This window comes from Carettochelys insculpta, chromosome 23 (genome assembly GCF_033958435.1).
Source record: "Carettochelys insculpta isolate YL-2023 chromosome 23, ASM3395843v1, whole genome shotgun sequence".
NCBI lineage: Eukaryota > Metazoa > Chordata > Testudines > Carettochelyidae > Carettochelys > Carettochelys insculpta.
The window spans coordinates 24,287,356-24,307,638 of record NC_134159.1 but is presented as its reverse complement, the minus strand read 5'-3'; the positions used below and the strand labels follow the sequence as shown (position 1 = coordinate 24,307,638).

The 20,283-nt window shown below is 51.4% G+C and overlaps 1 long non-coding RNA gene across 1 annotated transcript; it reads right to left on the bottom strand.

Moving 5' to 3' along the window:
- Window positions 1-4,808: 4,808 nt before the first annotated feature.
- Window positions 4,809-19,458, bottom strand: LOC142001004 (uncharacterized). The gene is made up of 3 exons (XR_012642367.1): window positions 19,328-19,458; window positions 16,068-16,209; window positions 4,809-5,939 (listed from the first exon to the last, which is right to left on the bottom strand). It is a non-coding gene; the product is annotated as an uncharacterized LOC142001004 (long non-coding RNA).
- Between the last annotated feature and the right edge of the window lie 825 nt (window positions 19,459-20,283).

Genomic DNA, 20,283 nt, shown 5'->3' with positions numbered 1-20,283 from the left:
CCAAACAGACCCGAGATGCAGCACTTTGTAAACTACAAATCCCAGTATCAGAGAGGTAGCCGTGTTAGTCCGTAGCTTCGAGAACAACAAGTCCTGTGGCACCTTATAGACTATCAGATATTTTGGAGCATAAGTTTTCGAGGGCAAAGACCCGCTTCGTCAGAGGCATGCGACTGCGTGCATCTGATGAATCCAGTCTTTCCCCACGAGAGCTTACCCTCCAAAACGTCTTGTACTCTATAAGGTACCACAAGACTTCTTGTTGTTTACAAATCCCAGGAGGCGCTGCTCACAAGGGGTGGGGATACGCGCCTGATCAACCGCCTGGCTTGCGAGTTGGCTCCTTGCCGCCCATGTCAATACCTCTTCCAAGAATCTCCTCTACCATGGGAAGCTGAAATGTTAAAAGCACTTCCCGTCCAATCCAAAAACGCCGGGCCACGGACAGGCCATTGGCAGAGCGGGCCCCGCAGTGGCTGATAGGGGATGTAGGCCCACGGCACACTACACCTCCCACACGCCACAGCGGCATGACTCTTGGTGCTTGTGCGAGCCGCGCCCACCCGGAGCCCCGCTCGCAGTTTTGTGGACCCGTGAGCGCGGGAGGGAAGGGAGAACACGTGGGCTCCAGCCACCACTACTGCGTCAGGGCAACTTCCGATTCCAGCCCTGCAAATGAGACACCCGGGCTGTTGTCTACTGTCAGCAGATGTAGGCGGTGGCACTCCCGCAGTGGCTTATCGGAGATGGAGGCAGTTAGCACTCCATCTCCCATGGTGCCCTGGGACCTGCAGTGGCTGATGGGACATGGAGACCGTGAGCACTCAATCTCCCATGGTGCTTGTGTCCCGCTGTGGCTGATTGGTGATGGAGGCAGCGAGTACTCCATCTCCCATGGTGCCCTTTAGCCCGCAGTGGCTGGTGGGAGATAAAGGCAGTAGACACTGCATCTCCCATAGTGTCCCTGAGGCCGAGTACTCCATCTCACATGGTACCCCGGAGCCCGCATTGGCTGACGGGAAAATTAGGCAGCGAGTGCTCCATCTCCCATGGTGCCCTTTAGCCCGCAGTGGCTGGTGGAAGATGAAGGCAGTAGACACTGCATCTCCCATAGTGTCCCCGAGGCCGAGTACTCCATCTCACATGGTACCCCGGAGCCCGCATTGGCTGACGGGAAAATTAGGCAGTGAGCTTATCGGAGATGGAGGCAGTTAGCACTCCATCTCCCATGGTGCCCAGGGCCCCGCAGTGGCTGATGGGAGCTAGAGGCAGCAAGCTCTCTGTCTCCCTTTGTGGCGTGAGGGCCTCAGTGGCTGATGGGAAATAGAGGCAGCGAGTTCTACGTCTCCCATGGTGCCCTGCGACCCAAACTGGCTGATGGAGATGGAAGCACGGAACGCTGCAGTGGAACATGGCTACTACCACTCTGAGCTATAACGGGGAGGAAAAACACTCTCGGGTTACTCTCACCCCTGCTCTGTTACGTGATATGGAAACAGCCCCTGGGTGGTGGAACCGGCTCCTCATCAGTAACTGTACCGGCACCCGCGTGGAGATTTCAGCAGCCTCGTTATGTTTGTAGTCGCTGCTCCCAGGGAGCCGCACATGCTGCGTTCCCTGACTGGCACGGGGCGTCGTGGCTTGTCCATGGGAAACTCTTTGTATATTACGGGGTATTGCTGCTGCGGGTGGGGAGGGAGGACATACACTGCGCGTTACACCAACTGCTCCCTCGCCCGTGTCACTACTGCATCGAGTGAAATACAATCTGCTTCTCACCTCATTGACTGCGGAGTCTCGCTGCCGCTCGCTTGAATACAGACTGTGCATTACTGTGCCGGGCCGCGTGGTGTCGCTGCTGTTTCATGGGAAGCAGAGTGTGTATTACTGTACCTGGCCGCGGGGTGGCACTGACGCTCCATGGGAAGTGGTCACGTTGAGGGTGATTGCCCATGGAGGTGCGTGGTCGCCATGCAAGGGTTGCTTGCCCAGGGCTGGGTGTGATCGTTGGGGGAGGGATGTGCTTATCTAGTGTGTGTCAACTTCCCTCCAATTTTTTCCATCCGTGTGTGGAATAAATTATGTTGTCGATAGAGCAGTTTATGCAGATGTGCACCACCCCTAGAAACACACGGTGCCTGCTGGGGCTGCTCTGCTAATAGCTGAGTGGCACCTGAATTTCTCCTGGGTTGTCATCCTAGTCCTCAGTGTACAGTGAACTTCGGAGAGGGGAGTGAATCCTACCCACGCTGCTAGCACCAAAGAAGTCCCTCACCAGGCCTCTAAGGTGGGGGAGTGGGTAGGATCAACCCCTGTACTTTGGCCAAAGTGGGGAAAGAAGCTTCAGAAATGCAGGGCCAGGACTTGGTTATATGCTAACTCCCTTACACACATGACACGCCAGAGTTTTATAGGAATAAACAAAGTTTAATTTTGATAAGTGAACAGACTGACACTTCACTGAGAGAATGTTTAAACACAAGCTGTCTCATGCAGGTTAAAACAGCAGGTAAGCTAATGATGTGTCTGGGGGCAGATGTTTGGGATTGTGTGTTGGAAACCCACACGTATTAAAGGCCCACCTTGCTCAGAATAAACAGCTCCTTTTAGATGGCTAGTAAGAAATTCATTTAGGTTCTGGTAGGAGGTGGGGGCAATGTGGGGGAGACACTGTTGGGTGGAATGTTGAGAAACTCACACCAAATCTAGTGATGGAAACGTACTACAATTTTGCCTGCCACTTTCACTTTTCCCAGCCTGAACAAAATTGTTATTTAGGCCTCATCTGTTAATCTATGACACCTGAACCTGGTGAGCAACTGCAGCTGTCTCTGAAGTGGGCCCAGGTGCCATTTGTACAAGGGACCGCAGGGGCTGCTGGGAGATGGAGGCAGGGGACAATACAGCTTCCATGCTACCACTCTGTCAGAGGCACTGCTGGGTGATGCAGGTAGGAGAGCACTACCTCTTCCATTGTGCCCTGGAGCCACGTGTGTTCTGGGGAAATAGAAGCATGGGGGACTTCAGCTCTCATGCTGCCTTGGGGGCTGCAAGGACTGCTGGAAAATGGAGGCAAGGTGTACTACAACTCCCATGGTGACACAGGACAACAGAGGCTGCTGGGAAACATCAGGTTGAAAGTGATTTCCCTGCCATGGGCTATGTCTACACTAGCCCCAAACTTCGAAATGGCCACGCAAATGGCCATTTCGAAGTTTACTAATGAAGCACTGAAATGCATATTCAGCGCTTCATTAGCATGCAGGCGGCCGCGGCGCTTCGAAATTGACGCGCCTCGCCGCCGCGCAGCTCATCCCGACGGGGCTCCTTTTCGAAAGGACCCCGCCTACTTCGAAGTCCCCTTATTCCCATTGAGCTGATGGGAATAAGGGGACTTCGAAGAAGGCGGGGGTCCTTTCGAAAAGGAGCCCCGTCGGGACGAGCCGCGCCAATTTCGAAGCGCCGCGGCCGCCCGCATGTTAATGAAGTGCTGAATATGCATTTCAGCGCTTCATTAGTAAACTTCGAAATGGCCATTTGCGTGGCCATTTTGAAGTTTGGGGCTAGTGTAGACATGGCCATGAGGTCATAAAACCACAAGGGCTGCTGGGAGATGGAGGCAGAGTGGCATTACAGCTCCCATGAGGCCATGGAGCCACAGGGGCTGTTAGAGGTTGGGCCACTACAATTCCCATGGTGTCGGCGAGCCGAAGAAGCTGATGAGAGATTGAGGTGATGGGGAGGCACCACAGCTCCCACATGCCACATGGGCACCTGGGAACAGGCAGGTGACTACAGGAACACTATAGGGGACACTGATTCAGGGCACATTGCTGAGCCACCTGGCAGCTGCAGATGCCAACTGGGAGCCCATAAGGCCAGCCTGGATAGGAACATCTGGTCCACACTCTAACAAGAAATCACACAAGTAAATCCCTCTGACACGCTGGTTCGCCAGTATCTGCCCCTGCACCAGGCCCAGCAGCTGGGAAACCAACGTCATCCGACAACCAGGTTCTTCCAATCCCAGTGGATGAGCCATGTTCCCAGATCAATACACACATCTCAGATCCTGCCCAGAAATCAAGCTACTGCCACTACTTTAGCATCTTAAAGAGGGGTGGTATAGCTCAGTGGTTTGAGCATTGCCCTGTTAAACTCAGGGTTATGAGCTCAGTCCCTTGAGGGGCCATTTCAGGATCTGTGGCAAAGATACCTTTTTTTTTTAAAAAAAAAAAAAGGATGGTGCTCAGTCCTGTTAGGGGACTGGATCCAATAACCTCCTAAGGTCCCTTCCAGCTCTATGAGATGTGTATCTCCATATTTACATAGCTTCCTTTGATAGGATAACAAGCCTGGTGGATAGGCGAGAAGTGGTGGATGTGGTATACCTAGACTTTAGCATAGCATTTGATACAGTCTCACATAATATTCTTATCAATAAACTAGACAGATACAACTTAGATAAGGCTACCTATAAGGTGCATGCATAACTGGCTGGATAACTATACTCAGAGAGTAGTTGTTAACGGTTCTCAGTACTGCTGGAAAAGTATAACAAGTGGGGTTCTGCAGGGGTCTGTTTTAGGACCAGTTCTGTTCAATAGCTTCATCAACAATTTAGATATTGGCACAGGAAGTGCACTTATTAAGTGTGCAGATGAAACCAAGCTGGGAGGGGTTGCAACTGCTTTGGAAGACAGGGTCATAATTCAAAATGATCTGGATAAATTGGAGAAATGGACTGAGGTAAACAGGATGAAGTTTAATAAGGACAAATGCAAAGTGCTCCACTTGGGAAGGAACAATCAGTGTCACACATACAGAATGGGAGGAGTCTAGGAATGACTTCAGAAGAAAGGGATCTAGGGGTTATAGTGGACCACAAGCTACATATGAGTCAACAGCGTGATGCTGTTGCAAAAAAAGCAAACATGATGCTGGGATGCGTTAACAGGTGTGTTGTAACAAGACACGAGAAGTCATTCTTCTGCTCTACTCTGCACTGGTTAGGCCTCAGCTGGAATACTGTGGCCAGTTCTGGGCACCACAGTTCAAGAAAGATGTGAAGAAATTAGAGAGGGTCCAGAAAAGAGCAACAAGAATGATTAAAGGTCTAGAGAACGTGACCTATGAAGAAAGGCTGAAAGAATTGGGCTTGTTTAGTTTGGAAGAGAGAAGATTGAGGGGGGACATGATAGCAGTTTTCAAATCTCTAAAAAAGAGTGTCATAAGGAGTAGGGGGAAAACTTGCTCTTCTTGGCCTCTGAGGATAGAACAAGAGACAATGGACTTAAACTGCAGCAAGGGAGGTTTAGGTTGAACATTAGGAAAAAGTTCCTAACTGTCAGCGTGGTCAAACAGTGGAATAAATTGCCAAGGGAGGTTGTGGAATCTCCATCGCTGGAGATATTTAAGAACAGGTTGCATAGATGTCTGTCACAGATGGTTTAGACAGTACTTGGTCCTGCCATGAGGGCAGGGGGTTGGACTCAATGGCCTCTGAAGGTCTCTTCCAGTCCTAGTATTCTATGATCTAAAGCTCTATCAAAAAAGAGACAGAAAGGAAAAGAGAAAGATAGGATGGGGATGAATGGTTTAAACAGGGTTTACAGAGAAATAAACAGAAAAAAAAGAAGAGAGATAAGAGTTAACATTGTTTAAGGAATCACATTACATACAACAATTGCAAAGTTCTTGATTGAGGCTTGAAGCAGAAGTGGAACAACGTGGTGTCTCAAGTCAAGTCTGGTTACTTCCAAATGCCTAGCAGGTCCTCAGTCCTTTGTGAGAATGCATTCCTTGGCTCACAATCTCAGTCCAGAGGCTTGAGCAGTAGAGAAGCTGCTGCAGGAAAGAGGCAGGGTTTGAAGACAAAATGGAAGCGTTCCCAGGGCTTTCTGTATCTTCTCCCATGTAGAGGGAATCCTTTGTTCTTCCTGTGGGAAAGTACAGCAACAAGATGGAGCTTGGAGTCACGTGGGCAGAGCACATGTCCCAGTGCTGTGTAATTTTCAGGTAGAAGCCTCTGCCCCTGTGCTAGTCTGAATGTTCACAGGAAAGCCCATCAGATGTAGATTGGCAACTCTCAATGCCCATTGTCAATCAGGCACCTCCAGGCAACATGAAGAGTCCTTTCACTGTTCACAAACTCTTGACAAACCTCCTGTTGGTGTCTCCCAGAAGCAAACATTTCAAATACAAGCACACAGCCAATATGCCTAACTTCACAGACAAAAGTGTTACATGCACATACACAGCATAATTATACTTGGCAAACAATAAGCTTTTCAGAGATCCCCACATGGCCCACTTTCTACAACGTATCTGGGAAATCTATAACAGCGGTTGCCACATCACATAGTCAGAGGAAGACTGAAAGGGGGCAGATCTGTGCAAGCCTGAAAATGGGTAAGGTGGAAGCCACTCTCATATTCCTGGCCTATCAAAGAGCCAGACCCCAGGAGGTAATATCTGTTAAGGATCCAGTCTCTGTTGGCAAGAGACAAGTTCTCCATCTGCCACTAAGGTGCTCCTCAGGTTTGGGAAAGACACCTGGAGTGTCACAGCCAAACACCCAGAGGAGTTCCCCGCCCATGGGACCAGCCCTGCCTGGACTGCTGAGAATGGCACCTGCCTATGCACAGCCCCTGTGCCATGCCCATCTTAGTGCCAGGCCTTCAGGGATCACTTCCCCAGAAAGTGGAACATGCAGGCCGCTGCTCACCCTGATGGCCTGGGGTCTCTGTGGCCAAGAGGTACAGGGAGAGCAGGCAGGACACTGTCACAGCTGGCCATCAGGGATCGCTGCATAAATAGGGAGCAATGCCCAGCGCACTCGGTTGGGTCCAGTCTCAGCCAGGCTGGGGTCCCTGATCAGACCGGGGGAGAAGACAGGGTGGGCTGTAGGGACCAGACCATGCGATCTGTTAACAGGAGAGATGAGGTCCCATCCCTGCCCAGCTTATGGGGAGGGGTTACTGTCATGGCCCCTCAACTGCCCAGCTCTGCATGGAAAAGCCCAGAGCTGCCCTGGGTCTGCCACCTGGCCTTCACACTGCATCTCCTGGTGGAGCTGATGACACCAGCCCAGGAACCTGGCTCAGGCGATGTAGTGAAGAGGGCTGGTTTGTGTACACAGCACCAGGGCAGTGACAGGGTTGGCTGTACACTACCAAGGTGAGATTCAGGCACCTGACACCTGCAGCGAGTCCCTCCTAGTGCTGCCCCTGTCTCTACTAGCGCCATGTGTCACAGTGTGTGGGGGGTCACCTGGCCCTGCACCCCATTTGCAGTCAGATGTGACTCTCTTTCAGCACAGAGAACAGAAGGGTTATTAGTTGACAGGGACATGGTGCAGAACAGACTTGTCAGCACTGAAACCAGAAGATGCCAGTACAATCCATCTTGGAGACAGGGGCCCAGAGGGGTTCCCCGAGCCATGCCCCTGGCCCTGCTTCCTCCCCCTTGAGTCTGCTGAGATTGCTCCCCCGCACAACTGCCCAGTTCCCAGTTCAAACCAGCCAGGCCCTTTCTCCTTCCTTTATCCTGTTTTCCAGGGAAGAAAGGTATCCCCCGTTTCTCTGGGTTACAGATGGCATGGAAGCCCATTGCATACATGGGAGACATCATCACACCAACTCCCATCACCAGCTATGCACTGATGCTGTGCCTAGTGACAGCAGATGAGTGTTCTAGCTAAAAATCACCATGCTGCCCTTCCTAGTCACTCTCAATAGCACCCCTAATTAATGAATATTATCGAGCTGTTACCATATCCAGATTTCTACTCCCTTAACTTGAATACCTTCTGATAATGGTAAGTCCTGCAGTCCCGCATTTATGCAAAAATGTCAACATGGGACATTTTTTACACAAATGCAGGACATGTGACTTTTCATGGAAATACAGGACTGTCTTGCATATTGCAGGATGTCTGGCAAGCCTACGAAGGATGAAACTGGGGCGCAGCTGAAACAAGGGTTGTTGGAGAGGTCCAGGCATACTGATGGGCAGTGAGGTGCGCCTCACTACTCTACTCTACATGCCTCAGAGACTGGGTGCTGCCCCACTGCACCCTGATCTGGCCTATTCGCCTCAGTGTCTAGCTGCCTCCCCATAGCACTCTGGTCTGGCCTATTCGCCTCAGTGTCTAGCTGCCTCCCCATAGCACTCTGGTCTGGCCTACTCGCCTCAGTGTCTAGCTGCTGCCCCATAGCACTCTTGTCTGGCCTACTCACTTCAAAGTCCGGCTGCCGCCCCATAGCAACCTGGCATGGTCTACTCGCCTCAGAGTCCAAATGCTGCCCCATAGCACCGTGACCTGGCCTACTTGCCTCAGAGTCTGGCTGCTGCCTCACAGCGACCTGGCACGGTCTACTGGCCTCAGAGTCCAATGCTGCCCCACAGTGCCCTAGCCTAGCCTGGTCTACTCGCCTCACAGTCTGGATGCTGCCCCATAGTGCCCTGCCCTGTCCTTCTCACCTCAGAATCCTGCTGATGCTCCACAGCACACAGGTCTGTCCTATTTGCCTTGGAGTTTGGCTGCTGACCCATAGTGCCCAGGCCTGGAATACTTGCCTCACAGTACAGTTAACACCCCATAACACCCACAGCATCACAGGGCTGGAGGGGACCTCAGGAGGTCATCTAGTCCAGCCCCCTGCTTCATGCAGGATCAACCCCCACTAAGTCATCCCAGCCAGGACCTTGTCAAGCCGGGACTTAAATACCTCGAGGGATGGAGAATCCAACACCTCTCTAGGCAACACATTCCAATGCTTCACCACCCTCCCGGTGAAGTAGGTTTTCCTAATATCTAACCTACATCTCTCCCTCTTCAACTTCAGACCATTACTCCTTGTTCTGCCATCTGACACCACTGAGAACAGTTTCTCACTCTCCTCTTTAGAGTTCCCCTTCAGGAAGTTGAAGGCTGCTATTAAATCACCCTCAGTCTTCTCTTCTGTAAACTAAACAAGCCCAAATCCCTCAGTCTATCCTCATAGGTCTTGTGCTCCAGCCCCTTAATCGTTTTTGTTGCCCTCTGCTGAACCTGCTGTAGCAAATCCACATCCTTTTTACACTGGGATGGCCAAAACTGGACACAATATTCCAGATGAGGCCTCACCAGTGCCGAATAGAGGGGAATAACTGCTTCTCTAGATCTGCTTGAAATGCTCCTCCTAATGCACTCTAGAATGCCATTAGCTCCAGAGCACCCAGGCCTGGCTTACTCATCTCAGAGTCTGGCTGCCACCCCATAGCACCTGGCCTGGCCTACTCATCTCAGAGAGTCCATGCCAGGGCACTATGAGGTGGCAGTGCCTACTCACCTCAGAATCCAAATGCTACCCCATAGCACCCTGGCCTGACCTACTCGCCTCACAGTCTGGCTGCCGCCCCATAGCGTCCTAGCCTAGCCTACTCACCTCAGTGTCTAGTTGCTGCCCCATAGCACCCTGGTCTGGCCTACTCACCTCTGAGTCCAGCTGCTACCCCATAATGACCTAGCATGGTCTACTCGCCTCAGAGTCCAGTGCCGCCCCATAGAGCCCTAGCCTGGCCTATTTGCCTCAGTGTCCAGCTGCCGCCCCAGAGCAACCTGGTCTGGTCTACTCGCCTCAGAGTCCAGGTGCTGCCCCATAGTGCCCTGACCTGCCCTTCTCACCTCAGAGTCCTGCAGATGCCCCACAGCACACAGGCCTGACCTACTTGCCTCGGAGTTTGGCTGTCGATGCATAGTGCCAAGGCCTAGAGTACTCGCCTTAGAGTATGGGCAATGCCCCATAGAGCCCAGACCTGCCCTACTCACCTCAGAGAAGGGCTACTGCCCCAGAGCACCCAGGCCTGGCTTATTCACCTCAGAGTCTGGCTGCTACCTCATAACATCCTGGCCTGGCCTACTCATCTCAGAGTCAGCCTGTCATCCCATTGTGCGCTGGCCACGCCTACTTGCCTCAGATTTGGGGTGCCGCCCCATAGTGCTCTGGCCTGGCCTACTCGCCTCAGAGTCCAGCAGCCACCTCATAGTGCCCTGGCCTCTCATACTGAGCAGGAAGGAGTTAACCCTTCCCTCCTCCCCTCCACACTTACATGTTTGGAATGGATGCCATCTGAAGAGCAAATAAAAAGACTGGGATTTTTGATCTTAGAAAAGAGGAGACTGGGATTGGAGAGGGAGGGCAGGGCCGATGGTAAATGTCTATAAAATGACTGTTGTGGAAAAAGTGAATAAAGGAAGTTATTTACTTCTTCCCACAACATAAGAACTAGGGGTCATCAAATGAAATTAATGGGTAGCGGGTTTAAAACAAAGGAAGTTCTTCTACATGCAGCAGATGGTAGGCCTGTGGAACTCCTTGCCAGAGGATATTGTGATGACCAGGACTTTAACTGGGGTCAAAAAAGAACTAGATAAATTCATGGAAGTTAGGCCCATCAATGACTATTATCCAAGATGCATAGGAATCGTGTCCCTAAAGGCTGTCATCCATTTCCAGTCTCTGACAGGAAAGGGATCACATGATACTTACCTGTTCTGTCCACTCACTCTGGGACACCTTGCACTGGCCACTGTTGGAAGACAGAATACGGGGCTAGATGGACCTTTGAGCTGATCCAGTATAGCTACTCCTATATTCTATTCTGCACACAGGAACCCAGACTCCCTTGCCCATGCTGGGCATGCTGCAATGGTTGTTACAGTGTGAAAAGGAGCAATCCAGCTCACCCCAGGCAGAACGCTAGAGAGGGAGGATGAACCTCACAAACTCTAGCCTGGGAGCAGCTGGAATGCCAGACTGCAGGCCCTAGAGGCACAGAGATCCTGACAGATGCCCAGATACCTGCAGATGCTCAGGGGAGGCTGGAGCCACCAGGAGCAGTTCAAGCTGAGCAACCCAGAGGCCCTAAAGAAGTCCAAAGCACAGCACCAGGAAGAAGGGTATGAAGTAGTCCAGAGAGAGTTAACAATTTACCAATTAGTGAATTAAATCTCAAAGTCAGTGTGTTTCATCCAAATCCATGCAGTGGCACACGAACATGCCATTGCCAGTGCCCTGGACTGGGACTAGTGGATGGGAGGGCTCAGGTCCCACTCTTGTGGAAACATACAGTGTTCCAAGATGGATCCCAGCATAAAATGACATGACCACATGTCTTGGTAGGAGCTATCATAACCCCACCTCCCAGGCTGAGAGGGAAAACAAGTCCATCCACAGATCATTTTTCTGAGTACTGGGCCATTAAGTTCTTTGACTACTATTAATAGTCCTTACTTAGCATGACTACCTTAGTAACAAAGGTTTATATAGTATCAGAGGGGTAGCCGTGTTAGTCTGGATCTGTAACAGCAACGAAGGGTCCTGTGGCACCTTATAGACTAACAGAAAAGTTTTGAGCATGAGCTTTCATGAGCACAGACTCACTTCATCAGATGCTGGTCTTGGAAATCTGCAGGGCCAGGTATAAATAAGCCAGAGCAAGGGTGGGGATAACAAGGTTAGCTCAGTCAGCAAGAGTGAGGCTTACTACGAGCAGTTGATCTGGAGGTGTGAAAAGCAAGGGAGGGGAAGCTGCTTCTGTATTTAGCCAGCCATTCACAGTCTTTGTTTAAGCCTGAGCTGAGGACATCGAATTTGCAGATGAAGTGTAGCTCAGAAATTTCTCTTTGGAGTCTGGTCCTGAAATTTCTTTGCTGTAGGATAGCTACTTTTAAGTCTGCTACTGTATGGCCTGGGAGACTGAAGTGCTCTCCTACGAGTTTTTGTATATTGCCATTTCTGATGTCTCACTTGTGTGCATTTATTCTTTTACGTAGAGACTGTCCAGTTTGTCCAATGTCTATAGCAGAGGGGCATTGCTGGCACATGATGGCATAAATTATATTGGTAGATGTGCAGCTGAATGAACCCACGATGGTGTGGCTGATCTGGTTAGGTCCTGTAATGGTGTTGCTGGTGTAGATATGTGGGCAGAGCTGGCAACGAGGTTTGTTGCATGGATGGGTCCCTGAGTTAGAGTGACTGTGGTGCAGTGTATAGTTGCTGGTTAGGATTTGCTTCAGGTTGGCAGGTTGTCTGTGGGCAAGGACTGGTCTGCCTCCCAAGGCCTGTGAAAGTGGGAGATCATTGTCCAGGATGGGTTGTAAATCCCTGATGATGTGCTGTAGACGTTTTAGCTGAGGACTGTAGGTGATGGCTAGTGCTGTTCTGTTGGTTTCTCTCTTGGGCTTGTCCTGTAGTAAGAGGCTTCGTGGCACATGTCTGGCTCTGTTGATCTGTTTTTTCACTTCCTCAGGTGGGTATTGCAGTTTCAAGAATGCTTGGTAGAGATCCTGTAGGTGTTTGTCTCTGTCGGAGGGGTTGGAGCAAATGCGGTTATATCTTAGTGCTTGGCTGTAGACAATGGATCGTGTGGTGTGTCTGGGATGGAAGCTGGAGGCATGAAGGTAGGCGTAGCGGTCAGTGGGTTTACAGTACAGGGTGGTATTGATGTGGCCATCGTGTATGAGCACCGTGGTGTCCAGGAAGTGGATCTCCTGTGTGGACTGTTCCAGCCTGAGGTTGATGTTGGGGTGAAAGTTGCTGTTACAGATCCAGACTAACACGGCTACCCGTCCGATACCTATTACCCAAACCCTTATCTGATACTGCTATACCCATTTTCCCCACCACCACCACCACTCATTGTTCTCTCTCTCACACACACACATGCACACAGTTAGCTACTGATCACTGTCTCAATTCCTTTCTGGCCCAAATTCTATAGCAGGGCAACTGAACCATGTTCACAGTGGGCATCAAGCCAAAACCCTCTGCTGGCTGCTGATGCATTGTCACCCACAACAACTTCATGGTCACAAACACCCACCTGATCATTCCAAGCATCACTCAATCCTTTCCTTCAAGCTAGGATTTGTGCCCTTGTCTACCACTCCCACGGTTGGGGGACACCTGGGGTGCGGACGCCTGGCTGGAGCTCCTGGATGGGAGGATGATCTGGAGGTCGGTGTCGCTGGAGGAGGACTCCCCCTCCTCCTCCAGTGCCCCGGGGGTGGGCTCCTGGGGGGGCCCCTGGGGTGCGGGGCTTGCCTCCGGGGTGGACTCCGCCTCCGGGGCCTGCTGGGGCTCCTCGGCCAAGGTATCAAGAGTGGCCAGAGGGGAGGAGGTGTGCCGGGGGCCCAGGATGGCCCTGAGCTCCCTGTAAAAGGGACAAGTGACGGGGGCCCCCAGATCAGCCGGCCACATCCCAGGCCCAGGCGTAACCCTGCCGCAGCTCCTTCACTTTACTCCGGACATGATCCGGAGTGCGGGCAGGGTGACCCCGGGCAGCCAGGCCCTCAGCCAGCCTAGTGAATGCATCCGCGTTCCACCTCTTCCTCCCCATTACCTGAAGCACCTCCTCCTCGCTCCAGAGCCCCAGCAGGTCCCGAAGCTCGGCCTCCGTCCAGGAGGGGCCCTGCTGCCACTTCCCCGCCTGGCTGCTGGGCTGGGAGCCCGGGCTCCCCTTGGTGGGGGGGTCCCCTGGGGGCACTTAGGGAGCTGGCGTGCAGCCATCGCAGCTGGGGGGGGCGGCTGTGGCGGCTGAGGGACGTGCAGGCTGGCCGCGTGTCTGGGCTGCCACCTGCACATTCTCTCAGCTTCCTGCACAGGAAGGCAGGGGGTGGGGAGCTTTAAGGGGCCGCTCCACGCAGCCACCATCGAGCTCAGGGGCTGGAGAGAGTGTCTCTCAACCCCTCAGCTGATGGCCGCCATGGAGGACCCCGCAATTTCGATGTTGCAGGACGCGCAACGACTACACGTTCCCTACTTCGACGTTGAACGTCGAAGGGCGCTATTCGTCGAAGGGCGCTATTCCCATCCCCTCATGGGGTTAGCGACTTCGACGTCTTGCCGCCTAACGTCGATGTTAACTTCGAAATAGCGCTCAACATGTGTAGCCGTGACGGGCGCTATTTCGAAGTTGGCGCCGCTACTTCGAAGTAGCGTGCACGTGTAGACGCGGCTGTAAAGGATGGAAGACGGGAGCCATGGCAGTGGGTGAACAGCTGCTATTTCCCCATTTTGTCAGTTATTTTTAGTGAAAGAAAAAAAAAATCAGGGACAGGCCAAGACTGCCATCAAATTTAGTTCAATGCTGATGACAAAAATCTTAGTTTTAATGACAGGTCAGCATGCAAACCCCTTCCCCAACAATTTCACCTCCTGTAGCAAATGTCCCTGCTCCATCATAGTAGGTTACTTACACTAAAATAACCTACACTAAACCCCAATTTAGCAGACCCCAATTCAGCAGACTTTGGAAACAATGGACCTCCGACAGGGCCACATTCTTCCCGAAGTCTGCTGAATCCACCGGCCCCCCTCCTGCTGCCCCAAAGAAAAAACATAAATGCTGGCAACTCACCAGAGCTGCTGCTGAAGGGGCCGCTGCCATTGGAGCTGCCATGCCACAGCTGCAGGACCTGCTGTACCATGGCTGGATCTCGGCAGGGGATGGAGAAGCCACCACAGCTGGGGCTGCTGCCACAACTGAAGAACCCTCACCGCAGCTGGAGCTGCCCCTGCTGGAGGAGCCACCACAGCTGGGGCTCCCACCGCAACTGGGGAGCCACCACATACTCCTTCCATTGAGGTGGGGTGCTTACGCAGGCAGAAGGCACTTGCATACACGCCCCACACATGGTGGGAGGAGTGCATGGCAGCTCCAGCTGCATCAGCAGCAGCTCTTGCTGTGGTAGAGGCTGTAGCCGTCCAGCCACACTGGCAGTTCCTCCAGTTGCACTGGCGGCTCCTCCAGTCGTGGCAGTGGCCCAGGACTCATCGAGGATCCAGTGGCAGCGGCTCCAGCAGCTCTGGTGAGTCACCCATTTTACAATTTTTTTCTTTGTTTTTTGTTTTTTTGTGAGGGGGAGTAGGTTGGTCTGGGAAAGCCTGGCTGGTGGGGCAGTGGGGGGCCATGCTATGCAAATATAAGTAAACCCTCAACATTTAATGGACTTTCAGCATTAACGGTCACCCCTCGTCCCCATTCGTCCATTAAATCAAGGGTTTACTATACCGCTCCTTATAAAGCACTATTGGTTGGCACCCTATTGCCATCCCTACTTATATGCTGCTGGTTGAACCCTTCCCCTAAAATATAAACTTCATCCTGAAGTTTTATACCCCACCCTGAACACTAATCTTAAATCAAAAATTGCTAACTCTTGCCCTAATCCCAACCTTAAACCTCTTGGTAAAAGTCATAGCCTAACCCTCACCACAACCCTAATGTCAAGATGTGGACCAGTTCACCTACTTGGGGAGTATTATGGACAGAGACAGAGGAACAGACAAGGATATCAATGCCTGGATAGGGAAAGCAACAGCTGCACTCAAGACTCTTCACCCCATACGGAGTTCACAAATAATATCTGCAAAGACAAAACTGCGGATCTTCAACACAAATGCGAAGAGCGTGCTCTTGTATAGATGTAAGAGCTGACGTACTAAAAAGGCTTCAAATCACAAGATACAGACATTCATAAATAGATGCCTGAGGTACATCTTTCGCATCAAATGGCAAGACTTTGTCACAAATGACCTTTGGAACAGAGAAGGACTCGACATTCAAATCAAGAGAAGAAAGTGGGGATGGCTAGACCACAATCTGAGAAAATCATCATGCAGCATAATCCGTCTGGCTCTCACATGGAGCCCACAAGGAAAACGCAAAAAAGGAAGACCTCATGGAGAACATGGAGCAGATCTACTGAGATTGAAGGACAACAACTGTGGTACTCCTGGAGTCAGCTAGAAGTTGCCTTGAGACAGAGTGAAGTGGTGGAGTCTTGTAGATAACCTATGCTGTACTCAGAAAACAAAGGTTTAAGTTGGGGTGACCAATCTTTTTTCATCAGGGCCCACATGGCAATTTTTTTATATGTTCCAGGGGCCAAACACAAAACTGCCATCTCCCATACCCCCAGGCTTAAACACCTCACAGACCCAAACCACCATTCCCCCACCCCCCCCCAACCCAGGCTTAAATCCCTCGCAGCCCCAAAGCCAGGATTAATTTACCTTACACAGGAGCTCTGCTTGCTGCAGCCCCCTGCTGCTCCTTCGCTGGGCCACCGTCTCCTTCTCACCATGGCTATGCGGCTCCTCACAACCATGCTCCTCCACATACAACATGGCAGGCGCAGCTCCTTGCCTTGCTGCACTGAAATAACAGGACTCAATTTAATTGGTTTAACAGCCAGATTTCTCCTGCCAACTGTTACATCAATTAAATTAAGTCCTACTCTTTCAGTGCTGCAGGACAGGGAGCTGGAGGAGGAGTGAGCAATGGCAGCTGCAAAGAGCTCATTAAAGAGCCACATGCAGCTCAGAGCCACCCAAGCGACTTTAACAATGGTGCCACTGCTGGCTCCTTCAGCTAGATTCTAGCCTACGGGTCACGTGTTGGCCACTTCTGGCATCAACCTGCCATAATTCCCCCAACATTCCCAGGCTCTACCCCCCTTGGCCCACAAACCTGCCCACCACCTCCAGGCTTTACCCATCTCAGCCCCTAAATCTGATCCCCCTGTTCCCAACCTTTACCCCCCCAACCTGCAAACCCACCCCCAGGCTTCATCCCTCTCAGGCCCAAACCCACCCCCCTATCCCCAGAATTAATCTGACTCAGCCGATGAGCTCTTCCAGCTGCGTCAACTGCCACTGCTCCTCCATGGCCACCACCTCCTTCTCAGCAGGGCTGTACGGCTCCAGCAGAGGCAGACTCAGCTGCCCCTCCCCCAGTTCTCTTGCAGGCTTAGCACTTCCCTCGTTGCCATGCAGTTCACTCCCTCCCCTGTCACCACTGAAATACTGAAACTAAATGTAATTGGTTTAATGGCCAGATCCCTCCCACCACCCTGGAAAATACCTGTGTTCCGTGCAAGGGTGAGGGGTCAACAACCTGTGGCTCTGAAGCTGCATATGATTCTTTAGGAAATCCATTGTGGCATCAGGCCCTGCTGCTGACTCCTCTTGCAGCTCCCTGCCCTGCAGCTGCTGAAATAATGGAACTAAATTTAATTGCTTTAATGGCCAGCAGGGTGGTGGGAGAGATCCAGCCGTTAAACCAAGTATATTTAGTTCCATTATTTCAGCCGTGGCAGGGAGCTGCAAGTGGAGTCAGCAACTGCAGCAGCTCCTGACGCTACAATGGATTCCTTAAAGAGCCATGGTCAGATCCAGAGCCACAGGTTCCCAGCCCCACATCATTGTGCAGAGCACAGGTATTTTGCAGGGTGGTGGGAGGGATCCAGCCGTTAAACCAATTATATTTGGTTCCATTATGTAGCTCCAGAGCCATAGGTTGCCGACCCATGAACACTGCATGGAACACAGGTATTTTGCAGAAGTTTTACACCATTCTGGGTAAATCCACAGTAGCCTTGCTAGCGTCACTGAAGGTATGTCTATACTTAAGAACATAAGAACATAAGAATGGCCATACTGGGTCAGACCAAAGTTCCATCCAGCCCAGCATCCCATCTGCCGACGGTGGCCAATGCCAGGTGCCCCAGAGAAGGAGAACAGAAGACAATGATCAAGTGATTTATCTCCTGCCATCCATCTCCTGCCCTTGTTCTGATGGCTAGGGCACCATACTTTATCCCTGGCTAATAGCCATTTATAGACCTAACCTGCAAAAATTTATCAAGCTCTTTTTTAAACCCTAATAGAGTCCTGGCCTTCACAGCCTCCTCCAGCAAGGAGTTCCACAGGTTGACTGTGCGCTGTGTGAAGAAAATTTTCCTTTTATTAGTTTTGAACCTACTACCCATCAATTTCATTTGGTGTCCCCTAGTTCTTGTATTATGGGAAAAGGTAAATAATTTTTCTATATTCACTTTCTCCACACCATTCATGATTTTATATACCTCTATCATATCGCCCCTCAATCGCCTCTTTTCCAAACTGAAAAGTCCCAGTCTCTCTAGCCTCTCCCCATATGGGACCCGTTCCAAGCCCCTAATCATCTTAGTCGCCCTTTTCTGAACCTTTTCTAATGCCAATATATCTTTTTTGAGGTGAGGAGACCACATCTGCACACAGTACTCAAGATGTGGGCGTACCATAGTTTTATACAGGGGAAGTATGATATCTTTTGTCTTATTATCGATCCCTTTTTTAATAATTCCTAACATCCTATTTGCCTTACTAACTGCCGCTGCACACTGCGTGGATGTCTTCAGAGAACTATCCACTATAACTCCAAGATCCCTTTCCTGATCTGTTGTAGCTAAATTTGACCCCATCATGTAGTACGTGTAATTTGGGTTATTTTTTCCAACATGCATTACCTTACACTTACCCACATTAAATTTCATTTGCCATTTTGCTGCCCAATCACTCAGTTTGCTGAGATCTTTTTGTAGTTCTTCACAATCCCTTTTGCTTTTGACTGTCCTGAACAACTTGGTGTCATCTGCAAACTTTGCCACCTCACTGCTTACCTCATTTTCTAGATCATTGATGAACAAGTTGAACAGGATCGGTCCCAGGACTGACCCCTGGGGAACACCACTAGTTACCCTCCTCCATTGTGAAAATTTACCATTTATTCCCACCCTTTGTTTTCTGTCTTTTAACCAATTCCCGATCCATGAAAGGATCTTTCCTCCTATCCCATGACCACCTAATTTACATAAAAGCCTTTGGTGTGGGACCGTGTCAAAGGCTTTCTGGAAATCTAGGTATATTATGTCCACTGGGTGCCCCTTGTCCGCATGTTTATTAACCCCTTCAAAGAATTCTAATAGATTAGTTAGACACGACTTCCCTCTGCAGAAACCATGCTGACTTTTGCCCAATTCGTGCTCTTCTACGTGCCTTGCAATTTTATTCTTTACTAGTGTTTCTACTAATTTGCCTGGTACTGATGTTAAACTTATCGGTCTATAATTGCCAGGGTCTCCTCTAGAGCCTTTTTTAAATATTGGTGTTATATTGGCCGTCTCCGCAATTTCACATTTGAGTTCTTTCAGAACCCTTGGGTGAATGCCGTCTGGTCCTGGAGACTTGTTACTATTCAGCTTATCAATTAACTCCAAAACCTCCTCTAATGTCACTTCAATCTGAGTGAGTTCCTCAGACTTGTCACCTAAAAAGGCTGGCTCAGATTTAGGAACCTCTGTAACATCCTCAGCCGTGAAGACTGAAGCAAAGAAATCATTTAATCACTCCGCAATGGCACTGTCTTCCTTGATCGCTCCTTCTATATCTTAGGGAGGGTTTGATGCGTCACGGTCTATCCTCTGCACTAAAATCGATATCTCCGAGCTCACCTGTTGCATGGAGAACAGGACGTCCGCGGCAGCCCGGAAGACCCGATCTACACAAGGGTAGGAAGTCGATGGTGGCATGTTAATTCTAGCTCTGCTAACGGTACAGCTAGAATGGAGCATCTGGGCTCGACTTTCTGCCCTTATGTAGACCAGGCTTGAAAATGGTGGGCAGAAGTGGCAGTTGAAGGGCAAACGGGGGATACAGCCCCCCCCCCCCGGGCATGAGAAGCGGGAGGCGCCTCGGACACGTCGCAGCCCCGGCCGGGTAAGGGCGCGCGCGCCGGGGACACTAACAGGAGGACGAGAACGCATCCGGGTTCATTGCCCCCGCGGACTGGAATCCTGTTGCAGCCAGAACTGAGACTGGCAGTGATCAGTCTCCGGCCCCTCGGCTCAGCACCGGGCCCAAGTACCCAGGCCCTACCCTAAAAGGCCCAGCCGTCACGCAGCCATGCAATACCCCCCGCCCCCCACCTCGGCCAAGCCTAGGGGTTATGTGCCCCGCCTCCTTCAAATCTGCCCCTCCCCGGCCCTGGCCGCCGAAAGAAGTTGTTCCCCTCCTGCTCTGCCACTGGCTGGAGAACCAGGCTGTTCCCGTTCCGCTCTGCCATTGGCCCCTGAACCAGGCTGTTCCCACTCCATTCTTCCATAGGCCGACGGGCCTTCAGATCACCCTGGGGCTGGTCAGTCAGTCAAAGGTGGATGCACCGAGTGGCAGGCGCAGGGGAGTTTGAGGGATGTGGCTTTTGCATTAAAAAAGTGACTTCACTCCTTGCAGTGTCATTGGATGTGAAGTATCTCGCACCATTTGCCCCGCGTGTGTGTGTGGGGGGGGAACGTTCCGCACATACGAAGCACAGGGGGGCGATGAGACTGGGAGAGCACCGGGTCCAGTCGGTAGGGACTGGGGTCAGGGGCTGCTCGCACCCACTTTCACGGAGCTGTGGAGGGGCGCT